A 12,289-nucleotide genomic window follows, 5' to 3' on the forward strand; every position below is an offset into this window, starting at 1 on the left:
ATTAAATACAACATCAAGGGTGAATTCAAAATAGTTTTTATTTCTTTACTTTAAATTATTTGCATCTGGAGAACAGAACTATCTCTGTGGTGTCAAACTGTGACTCTCTTGAAAATTTTTCTGCCTTTGGTGTGGAAGTTAAACATGAGGATGTATTCTCCCTCTGAAGGTAATGAATGTGCAACATATACAGCTTTTTCTTCTGCAACTGAGATTTGGGGCAGTAGACCAAGATGCACATAAAATTTTTCTACTATGCAGGAAATTCAAAAATATTCTTAACATACCTTCTCAAATATCCCCTAGAGTTATGCTGAAATTACTTCAAGGAAAATACAGGCTGTAGCTGTCACCCACCCACTCACAGCTGTAAAACTGGATAAAGAGTAATTACATCAGTGATAGATTTATCATATTACGATTAAAAAGTTCATTTAAATGGGAATCAAAGCTCACAGAAAAAAAGCCTACTACTAGAAGTGCCAAAATAAAAATGGTATGTGGTTGCAAGCTTTTGATCCTGTATGTCTCTTGACTGGAAGTGGAGAAAGAGTACAAATGACAAAATAGAGGTGCCAGGAGACTGTTAGAAAGAAACAAGAATTTCCAGCTGTTTTGTTTCTCATATCCAGGAATACAAACACCTAGGGTTTTATTTTTGAAGGATAAAAACTTCAAAGATTTAGGTTTGACTTAGATTCCTTTATTGCATTAATAGGACTCCATAGACAAAACATAGTGATTTACTCTGACTTCCCGCTTATTACAGAACACGAAATTTTATTATCTCCTAAAATGAATCCAATAACTTACAATTGAACTACAACTTCACTATTTAGACAACAGAAAATGTTCAATGCTCCTTAAAAAAATACTTCCATTGGGTAATTAATTTTGCCTTTAAACAGTTTACATATCTCTTCCAGCTTCCTCTTGACTTGGTTGACCTTAGTCTTGCAAAATCTTTGTCCAGTTAAAAAAGAGCATTTTACTTCTAGCACTTTTCAGAGATGGGTTCTTTTTTCCCTTGAGTTTCCTTGTAATTTTTTTTCTGATTTACAGAACTAAAAAACAATATTCAGCAGTAGAGTGCAGAGTACCTGAAAGCACTTTATAAAGCTATGTCAGTTTCAAATAGATAAAAGCAATAGAATTAAAAAAAAAAAAGTGGAAAAATAGCAAATATAATTTATTTATCCTCTGTCATTTTCTGTCATCTTGGTTCTTCTGTCACTTAGCTTGCTTCTAGGCATGACAAACAATTTCAAGATAATTTGTGAAATCACAGACAATGAGCAACACCCAGTCAATTCTTATTTCCATATTGTTGAAGTTTTATCTTTGAAAGACATTCCACTATGTAAGCTGTGAAATTCAGAGACAATAAGGGACAATCAAAAAAGATAGTTTCAGTATGCTTTCTGTTTTAAAATAACTGTTTCCTGCTAATAATAGGAACCAGCTAGTAAATGGATGTGCTCTGGTTCACAAACAAACCACTGAAGGAGAGGTGAAGGGGGGAGGGGAAAAAAAGGCTCAAACTTTCACATCTGAAAACCGTGGTGCTTTAAAGATTCTGCCAAGAAAATCTAGCTGTGAAGTTTTGTTGCACTTTCAAAAGAGCAATTAAAATTCTTTGAAATCTCTCTGCCAGCTGCCAGGCCTATTATTGATCTCAAGGTTGCGTGACTGTGTGTGTCTCCACAAATGCTACAAGAGGATGAAGAACCAAGCAGGAGCCCTTGGATCCATCAGTAGGCTAGAAATACTGTACTTGAACACTGAAGACAGGACAGCACCTCTGCCTTTGGAAGACACTCTACCATTATCCTGAGAATTGAGACAGGATGATAAAAAAAGGTAGAAATCTGGTGTATCTTGTTAAATGAGCCCTGACTTTTGAAGCAAGTCCTAAAATGCTAGAAGTACTGTTGAAATGTTTGAAAGCTTTACGTTTCAAAAATCTTTCTCCACATTTCTCTCTGAAAAAGAGAACTGATTAGTCAAAGTGTGTGAAGGGCAGTCTGAAATAATGTCTGGTTCATGATGTAGCTAGATCTCATACAACCCTATATACTCCACTGAGAAACTGTGGGGGTTTTGTTTAGTAATCTTAAGCAGTAAGCAAGCTGTCTAAAAAGCCTGTGCTAGTATTTTTCATGTTACCAACACTTCTTCTGAACCAAGCCTAAAAGATGTGTCTTTGATATAAAGATTAGCATATACCCAGTAAACATGAGATCACTAGAAAACATCCATCACCTTACAGCAAAGGACACTTTGTTTCACTTTAAATGTGCTCTGTTACAGCAAGTTTGTCTTTCTCAGAATAGCTAAGAATTTACTATAGAAACAGCAAAAGAGCATCCTGCCCTGAAACAAATGGAAGCTTTTCCCATACATAAATTAAAAAGAGATTAATGCTGCCAGCACTTGACCTTTCAATTGCTCAGACATTAAATTTCCCTAGTAAGTATATCTAGAGTGAAAATAAAACATTTTTTTTTCTCCCATGGAATTTTCTATGCTACAGCATACTGCTAAGAAGACAAACAATCTTCATGAAGTCTTTTTAAAAGCATGATCTTCCAGCAAATATGTCTTGTCCTCAGGACTGACATTTCCCTATAGTCTTGTTCAGTTTTGTTGTCTCAGGCCGGAAAATAACATGTTTGAAAAGATATGTCTTTTAGTTACTGTTAGGGGAAGCACATCATACAAATGTCTGACAATAAATATCAGTAACACAATTTATCTTTTTTTTCTTAAAAAAAAAAAAATGGCTGCAGAAACTATGTTAATATTCCTGAACAATTTTTTTTTTTTTTTACCCCATTTTTGTCTGACATCCATATGGAGATAAAGCAGCAGAGCCCAAGGTCTGAAATCAAGCTTTTACCTGGGGACCATAGAGCACATCTATCCTCAGTACAAACTTGTCAGCATTGCTGGGTCCAAAATTTTATAGCTAACAGCTATAACATCATAATACATTAAAACTCTTTCATATGATCACTGTATTGATCATCTTCTGGAAACCTGTGAGACCACTGAAACCTTGTTAATTTAGAAAGGATACTGCTTTGATTTGGTGAAGGAAAATGTTATTGTTAGAACAACTTATATTTTGGTCGATAAATTATGAACTCAAAGGAAAAATTAAAAATCTTTTGTGTTATGTCTGTCTTGTAGTAGACTGTTTCTCTTCCATGTTGGATACAGTGTTTCTCTTCAATGTTTGTTACACCACTTAAAAATAAAAAAGTTTTCTTTTTTTCAGATGGCATTATGTAAGATTTTGTCACAACATTTTGTCACAACTGTTTGAAGTTGTAAGACCAAACAGTTGTAGTCTCTTATTTAAAAGAATGCACTAAAATACTGAGTTAAAACTTTAGAAATTTTAATTGAAAACTAACTATTTATTGTTGGGCAATATGGCTGTAACTAATAATTTTATTTTAAAGAAAAAAAAAATCTCTTTTTTGACTCTCAAGTTCATTTTTATGTGCATTCCAAGTCAAATTCCAAGAACCAGCACTACAGAAAGAGAACAACAAATACTATATGTGAGAATATTTGTAGAAAATGACTTAGTTAATTCTTTCTTCAAGTCTTACTGTCAGCAATGTTCCTATTATCTTACCGGATGAGTGTCTAAACAATAGTGTATGACTTATCAGGCAAATCAGAATTAAGCAATACAGCATAAAGTGGTACTTGTAATAAAGTTATTGTGCTGCCTTTTTAGAAAAAAAAACAAACAACAAAAAACAAAACAAAAAAAAACCCCAACCCACATTTCTCTGTGAAGTGAAGGAGGACAGATAATAACAGAGTAGTTATCAATGCACCCAGTCCTGTGTGCATCCAAATGATAGTGGATCTTAACATAGTAAGGACAGATCTGACCCTATGGCCAAGCTTGCAGGAGGCAGCGTAAATATTTTACAAATAGAAAATAAATCTGAATGCCTCCTCTGTATTTTCCATTGGAAATCATTTTCTGAACTCTACATAGAATTGTTTGTTAAACTAAGGAAAAAAAAAGTGTGCTTAGCACTTGGTAGTCTGAATTCCTCGATTGCTCACTCTATCCCTAAGACACAATGTTTTCCAGGGGACTGCTCAAATGTTTGAAGACAGAGTGCTCAAAGTGCTACAGTTCTCTCAAAGTAGTTCCTGAATATGAAAAAACTATTTAACAGGAGTAATTGATATTTATTTTTTCCCTATGCATTTTTTGAGAGCCATATCTTACACGTAGTTGGTACCATATTTTCTAAAAGTCATGTTTTTCCTGTGAACAAGGGAGGATTTTCCCAATATTTATATATTTTGCAATCAAATTCTTTAGTCAAAGTCATTAAGTGCCCAGTTGATATCAGAAATCATCAAATTAGGGAGAACCTATTCACCTTTTGTGCATCTCTGAGAATTTTGATTGCTTAGAAGACCATCTCTTTCCCCCAGGAATACAGTGCCCTTTGTTTCCTGACAACTGGCTTATCACACAGTTTGTACAGTCAAGTAATCCTAAAAATATTTTGATGATGAAGGAGGAGAAGGGCAACTAAAATGCTCCTTGCTTTTTGCACAGAGAGGCTGTGTTTGGAACAGTGACATAATCCTTAGGACAAATATGGCTTTCATTGTGCCACCCCACCTCCCCGTTGCCTGAAGTAATGTAAATATTTGCTTCAGTCCATGAAGCTACCCAAAGTCATTGCTGGGTCACTTTCTTTCTGGTATTCAACACGTTGATATCAGTGCAGAGATTTCCAAAATGAGTCATAGTGCTGTATGGGAAGCTACCAACTTATTTTAAACTTCACATAGAACGAATTGCTTCTCCAGAACACCATCATCAGAAAAGGTAGAGTTGAGAAAGGCTTTTAGATAATAATTATTTTTTTAAAAGAATTAATGTAAGCCTTTCAGTCTTATCATTCCACTTGTCATACTGTAGCTTAAATTACTCTGGCAACTGAAGAAAGCTGAAAGGTGAGTTTCAGGTTGTGACAGCAAAACTGATTTATTGATGACCCTTTATGCGGAAGCATAAGTAAAAAGGAAAGATACCACCAAAAATGTTATGAAAATACTATCATGATACTTTTTGCTCTGAAATGAATTCAAATTTAGAATGTAATCTTGTATTTGCTGAAGGGCGATATACTTACTTCTTTTTTTTTTTTTTTGAGCTAGAGAGAGAACATAAGCTCTCCAGGCAGTGTATTTTCTTGGTGAACTGGAACAAACAGATGAGGGAGTGAGTGACTATGAAGAGAATAATTTGAGTGAACACAGTAGGCCACTGATCCTAGTAAACTATGCACTAGCAATGGCCCTGGAAGCCAATTAAAATCTGAGTGGATTTCCAGAGGTGAACCTTAGAAAGGACAGGGAATGTGATACAGTATTTGTGGACATTCCCTTCTGAATAAAAGTTTTGGTGGCTGTGGGGTTTGGGTTTTGGGTTGGATGGTTTTTGGTTCTTTTGTTGTGGGGTTTTTTTGTTATTTTTTTTCCTTACTGAATGATAAGGTAAAAACCTTACATTCCTACCAATCTATGGTTTAAGAAATCAAATATCTTCCCTTTTTCTCTCTGTATTTTCAAGGGCTTGGCTATCAGAGCCAATAAGGCTTTGACTGAATAATGCTAATCTGTAATATCAAGTCTGGAGTTGGATTTTCTGTTAAAATGCTGACATGTCCATACCTTTAAATAAGCATACATGAAACAATTTAGTATATATTCGAATTTCCTCAGAAGAAAATCAACTTGAAGCAGATTAACTGAGGAAGTCATTCTTGTAGCAAGGTTTCCTTACATTTCTGCACAATGTGAATTCTTTGATTTTTGTAGCTCTCTTTTCCAAAATGTAATAAATCCCTAATACAAGAAATCATAGAGCTTTTTTCCCCCTGCCTTTGGGCCTTTGGGCCATTTGGGCCAACTGTGTTTACTGTGTTTTTTCTCAAGGGGTTCAAAAATTGCATAGGTCTTACAAGGCAACACCCATGTCCTCACATCCTTTACCATGGCAATTAGGTCAATAGAAAGTACAAGTTTAGTATACTCCACATTTCTAAATGGATGTTAATCTTGATATTATGACAGGAATGTTTAAAGCCTGAACTGCCAGTTTTGCCGTGTCGTCAGGCTGATGAATCATTGACAATGTAAACATGATATATTGCCATGGTTTAAGACTAAGTGGCATATGATCTAGCCTGGGAAACGCTTTCAGTGAGGCATCCTAGGAATGGCTGATTTGTGCTACCAATCCCAACTTGATTCTTATGCTTTTATACAGATGAATATTAATCAGATAGGACCTGGGGTGGTATCTGGAATGTACAGTACACAGAAGACTGTATCATTACAGTCTGTCACGAACAAAGTGCAATTCATTCAATTTATTAATGCTCTGTTTCCCCTTCAGGCAAATAATTTCACCAGTGTGTGATAATAAAGGGCTTCAGTCAGACACTTTTGACAAACTTGACATGTTATTGGATGGAAGCCATGTTCTCAGATATAAACTCACGGCTTTCTTTGCTGGGTTTTCTCACAAACAGGCCTGGAAAAGGAAAACACGTTTCCCTCAGTGCTAGATTATTTGATGCAAACTTCAGAGGCCGTTGGCATGCGTATGATACTGAAGAGAACAGTTTAGTGAGGAAGGCTAGGAGTTGGAGAGAGAGGGGAAAAGGATTATAACAGCCAGTGACAAAAGATGCTGGTGCTGTGTGGGTTACAGACAGTGGTTGAGAACCAAGACCACAACGCAGAATCGGCTGTGAAAGAAGGAACCAGCAAAAGAATTGCATCTCATTTGTCCAGTCTCCTTTCCACTGTTGCAGATGTCATGGTTATGTACACATAAGGCAATCACAAGCCATCATTCCTTTTCACTGCCTGTTTCCACACATATAGGGGATAATTTTATGAACGCCTTAAAATGCTGCAGCTTGCTTGCCTTTTCTACCTCTTGTCCCAAACCACTTTCTTTTTCACCTTGGGGAGAGTCTGTAAGAAACCCTAACCTGTACCTTTTAACACTCAGGGAAGGAATCCTGGCAGAGAGAGAACTGGCCACTTCTCAACCCCCCTTCCCTCCTCAGAACTGCACTGCAGGCTTTGCCAGCTGCTGTTAACCAGTACATTAAACAGAGTTTTATTAGCCAAAAAGTAGTGGTGAGGGGACAAAATTTATAGCTTTGGTAATTCCTTAATTCAGCAACAGTCCATATTCTGTTTATGTTTCTGCATCTTGTATAGAAAATAGGGCTTTATTGCGACAAAACATCACAATAGCAGGTAAGAAAGATTAAGCTTTGCCATGAATAAATTAAAAAAAAAGAGAGAGAAGACTAATCTGTGGTTTTGATATGGAGCAATAAGGTACAAAGGTTTGTCACTTTCCTGATACTGAGGAAAGTTCAAAGTATGGTTTGGAATAAAGCCCAGAGTACCTGAAGTCATACAACTTTATCAAGGATTACATTTTCCTATTGACAAAATACTGTTCTCTGCTGTAGGTATCTCGTTTTCTAACATAGCATATGACCTTCATCTTCTAAGGGAAAAAATGTGATGTACTGTATAAATCTTCATGTTTTCTAAGTATTTTACCCTTTATGTGTAGAATTTTTTTTTTTTTTTCAGATGAACAAGTCATAGTCATTTATTTCCTCATTTTGGAAATTAGGCAGGTTTTTGTTCTGTGTACAGGCTCATTGTCCATTTGGTGTTTAAAATTATTTTACATTAATGACTCATCTGGTTTTTTGGACCATCTTGTTTTCATAAAGCTAAAGCATGGACATTGGTTTCTCTCTTTTGTTGCTCTGATTGAAGTTAAATAGGAATAGTAGTGCCATCTTCCCTTTCAGCTTCATTTTCTCTTTAGCTGAGAATGGTGATCATTGACAGAGATAGGGTACTTCCTTCCAGACTGCTGGAGTAATTCTGTTGGGATATTTTGGCCTTTTTGAGAAACAAGCAACATGAATAACATTTTGCAAATCTTGCAAATCAATCAGCACTTGTTCTTTAATTTCACTTTAGAAGTACTTCCCAGGAGGAGGATTTGCTAGAGTAATAAACTCACTCATTAAGATTCAAATATGAGAAAATCAAGTCCAGAAAAAAATTGGCTCTCGTGACACACAAGGCAAAGTGGAAAGAGGTTACTCTATGCCCCAGCACAATCTTCTTAAAGAACAAGGCAAAGAAATATTTTATCTGTTTTGCCTACTTGCCCCTAGCTATCCTGGCAGTTCAATGGGGTGGAGAAACATACCTTTTCATGGGAAAGCTCTGACAGACTTTCCAAACAAACATTATAAAGCTGATTCATAGCCAGTCTCTGGCAAACCAGTTTCCTACTACTGTTCTGCAAGCGTAGGCGTCCATTTCAGAAAGATACTTAAGTATGTGGTTAACTTCAAGTAAGTGAGTAATCTCGTTGACTTCAATAGGACTATTCATGTCCTCAAATGCCTGGCTGAATCAGGAACTAAATCTTCCTGGTTATCCTTTCAGGCTGCACAGAGCTGACTCTGTGCAGACACTGAATCTTTCCAAATGAAACTTTGCCAAACAGTCTTCACTTGGTATCTGCAGTTCATTGTTCTCACTGCCTCTGAAACGCCTCTGTAATCATCGCATTACTGGAAGATAGTTCAACTTTCAGTTGTTTCCTTCTTAATCTTTGCAGAGATCATCATGTAGCAATATTCTCTGATAACACTGTCATTGGAATTGTGACCGTACCAGGGTTCAGTCAAAAAGTAGGGGGTTTATTAGTCAGGGTATGAGTTAGTTTTCTTTTTTAAGAGCCAGTACTTGTTCTAAGGGGTGTCATAATCGAGGCCAACTCTTCAGCCAGTCTTTCTTAAAAAATGGAAAATATGCATCAGGCCAGGAGTAGGGGAAAATGCTAATAATTCAGCCATACCTAAATAGGTACTGCTTTATGTCATGGCACCTGCTTAAGATGTTTACGATTTCTAATTTCTTTGTAAGCTTGCCAGACATCTTCAAATTAGTCTGTGAAAAAATGAACTATCAATGGCTTTCTTTTTCTCTTTTTTTGAAGGATAAGGGAAACTGTTTCATCATACTGAGTAAAGATTGCACTTCTTAGTTCTTTCACTAAAAAGCAGTCCCTACGCATTGCCAGTATGTACTCCTGTGAATTGTGTGCTAACATAGTGTAGGGTTGTGCCTGAAGACATTACACTTATTATTAAAATCCAGAAAAGTGAGAACAAGAGAAGGAAGGATAAATATGTATCTGTATGGGCACTGCTGCTTGGTCCCTATTATATTTTTGTTGACATCTTCATTCCATGAATTGTCAACTGGTAGTGACTTAGGTCAGACTGTAGTCAAAGATAAAATGGGGTTTTGTTTCGGGGGGGTTTTGGGTTTTTTTTGATAACATTTCTTTTACTGCTGGAGTTCCATTGTTGTCTGTCTGCACAAAACAAACAACAAAAGCCTCTTAACTTTTTTTTTTGGTCTCCTAAGGAGACATAGGAGAAAGACTTAAAGAGCCTATGAAGTCGTGAGACTATCAGAGACAAAGGGAGAGAAATGAAGCAGAAGGTATCCTAGTTAGGGATATACAAGAGAAGCAGTATCACTGTGGAGGACTATATGTGCCTTGTGATCAAGAAATTCAGACATGTTATTGCACTTTTCATACAGCATCTCTGGAGCTGGGTATGGATTAACAAAAGGAGATTCCTTTTTTCTCTTAAGATGAGAAAAGGTCAAATGTGTCCTAAATAAGCAGAAAATAGGTAGACTTGGTACTTCTAGGGATGAGAAAGCAGAAATGTATAGAAGTAGCTGGCATTTAAAAGGAATGTATGAGAATAAGGTCTTAGCATGAACTACAACCTTCAAAAATGCTTGAGGACCAATCCTCTTTCTGACAACAGCTACACGCTTGCTCGGGTTTATTTATCCAAATAATCCCAGGGACTGTGATAGAATGACTTGTGTGTGACAGTAAACAGCACACAGTATACCAAAGCTTAGTCCCACACAGTGTGACCACTGTGGTTTATTGTTTTCTATCTATTATGCTATCTTCTCTCAGATGTGTGTTGTGACCTCTAAAAACCATAGACCTGATAGGAGAAATGAAACCTTAATCAGAGAGCAAAAGCACCTAGTTACTGTAAATCCAGAAGGTGCTGGTAGACTTGGAGCTGCCAGTCTTCTTACAAAAGAGAAAGGAGACCAAACCCCTCATTTTACGGATCAAAGCCATTTCTATTACGCATTAGTTGTTTTATTTTAAATGGAAAACTATCTTGCAAGGAAAGTTCCAGTTATTTAATCCTCATTTCTTTATTCTAATTCAGACTTTAATTAAAAAGGTGATTCATGCTTACCAGGACCTGCATCTACTTTGTTTTCCATGGAAAAGCAAGACCGTTTAGGGAATGTTTGTTTGATTCACTGTGAAGCTCAAGGACATTCAGATAAATGATTGGCTGGATCACATTTAATGTATTATACCAAATACAATGCAAGAACTAAGAAAACTTTATAATAGGCTGTGGAATTAAATAAGTATTGACCAGTGCAGAAGGAATCAATGGCTGTTGAAAAAAGAATGATTACAGTAGATTGCATCCTCAGGGTATAAGCATATAAGCACATGCAAGTGTTCGAGCTTTTGAAGCATGGCTAGGCACTGGAGCCCAACAACAGAAAAAAAAACCCTTGGGATTATTATCTGATCTGATTGTTGCTTTCACTGAGAGGGAGAAGCTGTACAGGGACAATTATTCTTGTCAAAATATGATAATATTTTTGTGGCAAAAAATACGGGTGGCATAATTTTTTTCAAAATTGTCTAAATGTTTACAAGGGCCTGATCTAGTCTGACAAGAATGGGAATGTCTGTAATCACATTAGGACAAAAACATCAATTTATACTCACTTCACTCTGAAAAGCTATGTAGTAAAATGGCTCCGGGGGATTCCATGCTGATTACACAGGAAAGGCTTCCAGATCATTGTGGAAGAACACACAAATATTTTGGGCTGGCACTTCACAGAAGCGTAGGACTAAATCATAAACAGTATCGGCGTAGATAGACAAAACACAATTTGCTTGGCCAAAAAAGTGAAAACAGAGCTATCATACCCTCTCACCAAAAAATCTGGCATAGCAGTGTCCTTGACATTTTTGTACGGCTTTTCGGAGATATTTGTATGTGTGAGGTTCACGTTTATGTTTTCCCTACAGGAAGTATGTAGCCTGGTGCTTTCAAAACAGTGTGCAGCGAGAGTCAATTATTTTTCAACGTGAATCTCTTATATGGTTATTTGACTTCCTCTGTCAAAAGAAATAGATTAATATTTATATTCTTTACAATATACAGTTGAACTACTTTTATTAAATCAAGTGAGAGTTTACCTTTGACTTGAATAAGTTGCCCTAAAATACAGCTTAAAATTGTATTGTCTAAACCTCAGCAAATAAATCCACATTTAGGCATGCAAGGAAGTGGTCCAGCTTCCCAAAGCACTGAGCAGCAATGTGAAACTACATGGTCATCACAGTTACACTTTTTACTTAGCAGAAAGTATTGCCATCATCATAGAAGAAAGGTACTAACATCTTAAATTCCATGTGTCTGGAAAGGTGCAGCAAGTGCACAATGAGGTGCATGCACTGAAGTTTCGGAATTCTATAAAGCAGGCCAAAATGACTGTTCGTTCCAGTTAGCTTGAAGATTTTGGCGCAGTTGTGTTCATTATGAGTCCTACCAATACGACGCTGGCTACTTATTTAACTCTGGCTTGTTGCATGACTCATACTCAGATTGAAGATCTCTCCATTAAGAAAGATTAATTTTACCAGCCCTAAGTACCCAGTGGTGAAGCTACGTTCAGAACACCCATTAACTTCATATTAATTAATTGACCATGCACATGACAGAATAGCTTCATTAATGATTTAACGCCATCAAATTCAAAATTGACTTGGACTTTATGAGCATCAGTTAAACTGTGGATATGACCCAGATAAATAGATCTGCACAGGAAACATTTACAGCCTAAATGAGTTCTATGGTAGAGATCCATTTTTGTTTCCTGGCTTGTTTTATAGTGGTCTTTGCTGAGAAATGCCAACTTTGCCACATTAAAGCTATTTATAAATCCAGCCCTAATTCCTTAAACCTAATGGTTTAAGTTGAACTAAAAGAATCATTGTTTTGGAGATCTCAAGAAAGTTCATTTTGACTTT

This window comes from Larus michahellis, chromosome Z (assembly GCF_964199755.1).
Source record: "Larus michahellis chromosome Z, bLarMic1.1, whole genome shotgun sequence".
NCBI classification, from domain to species: Eukaryota; Metazoa; Chordata; class Aves; order Charadriiformes; family Laridae; genus Larus; species Larus michahellis.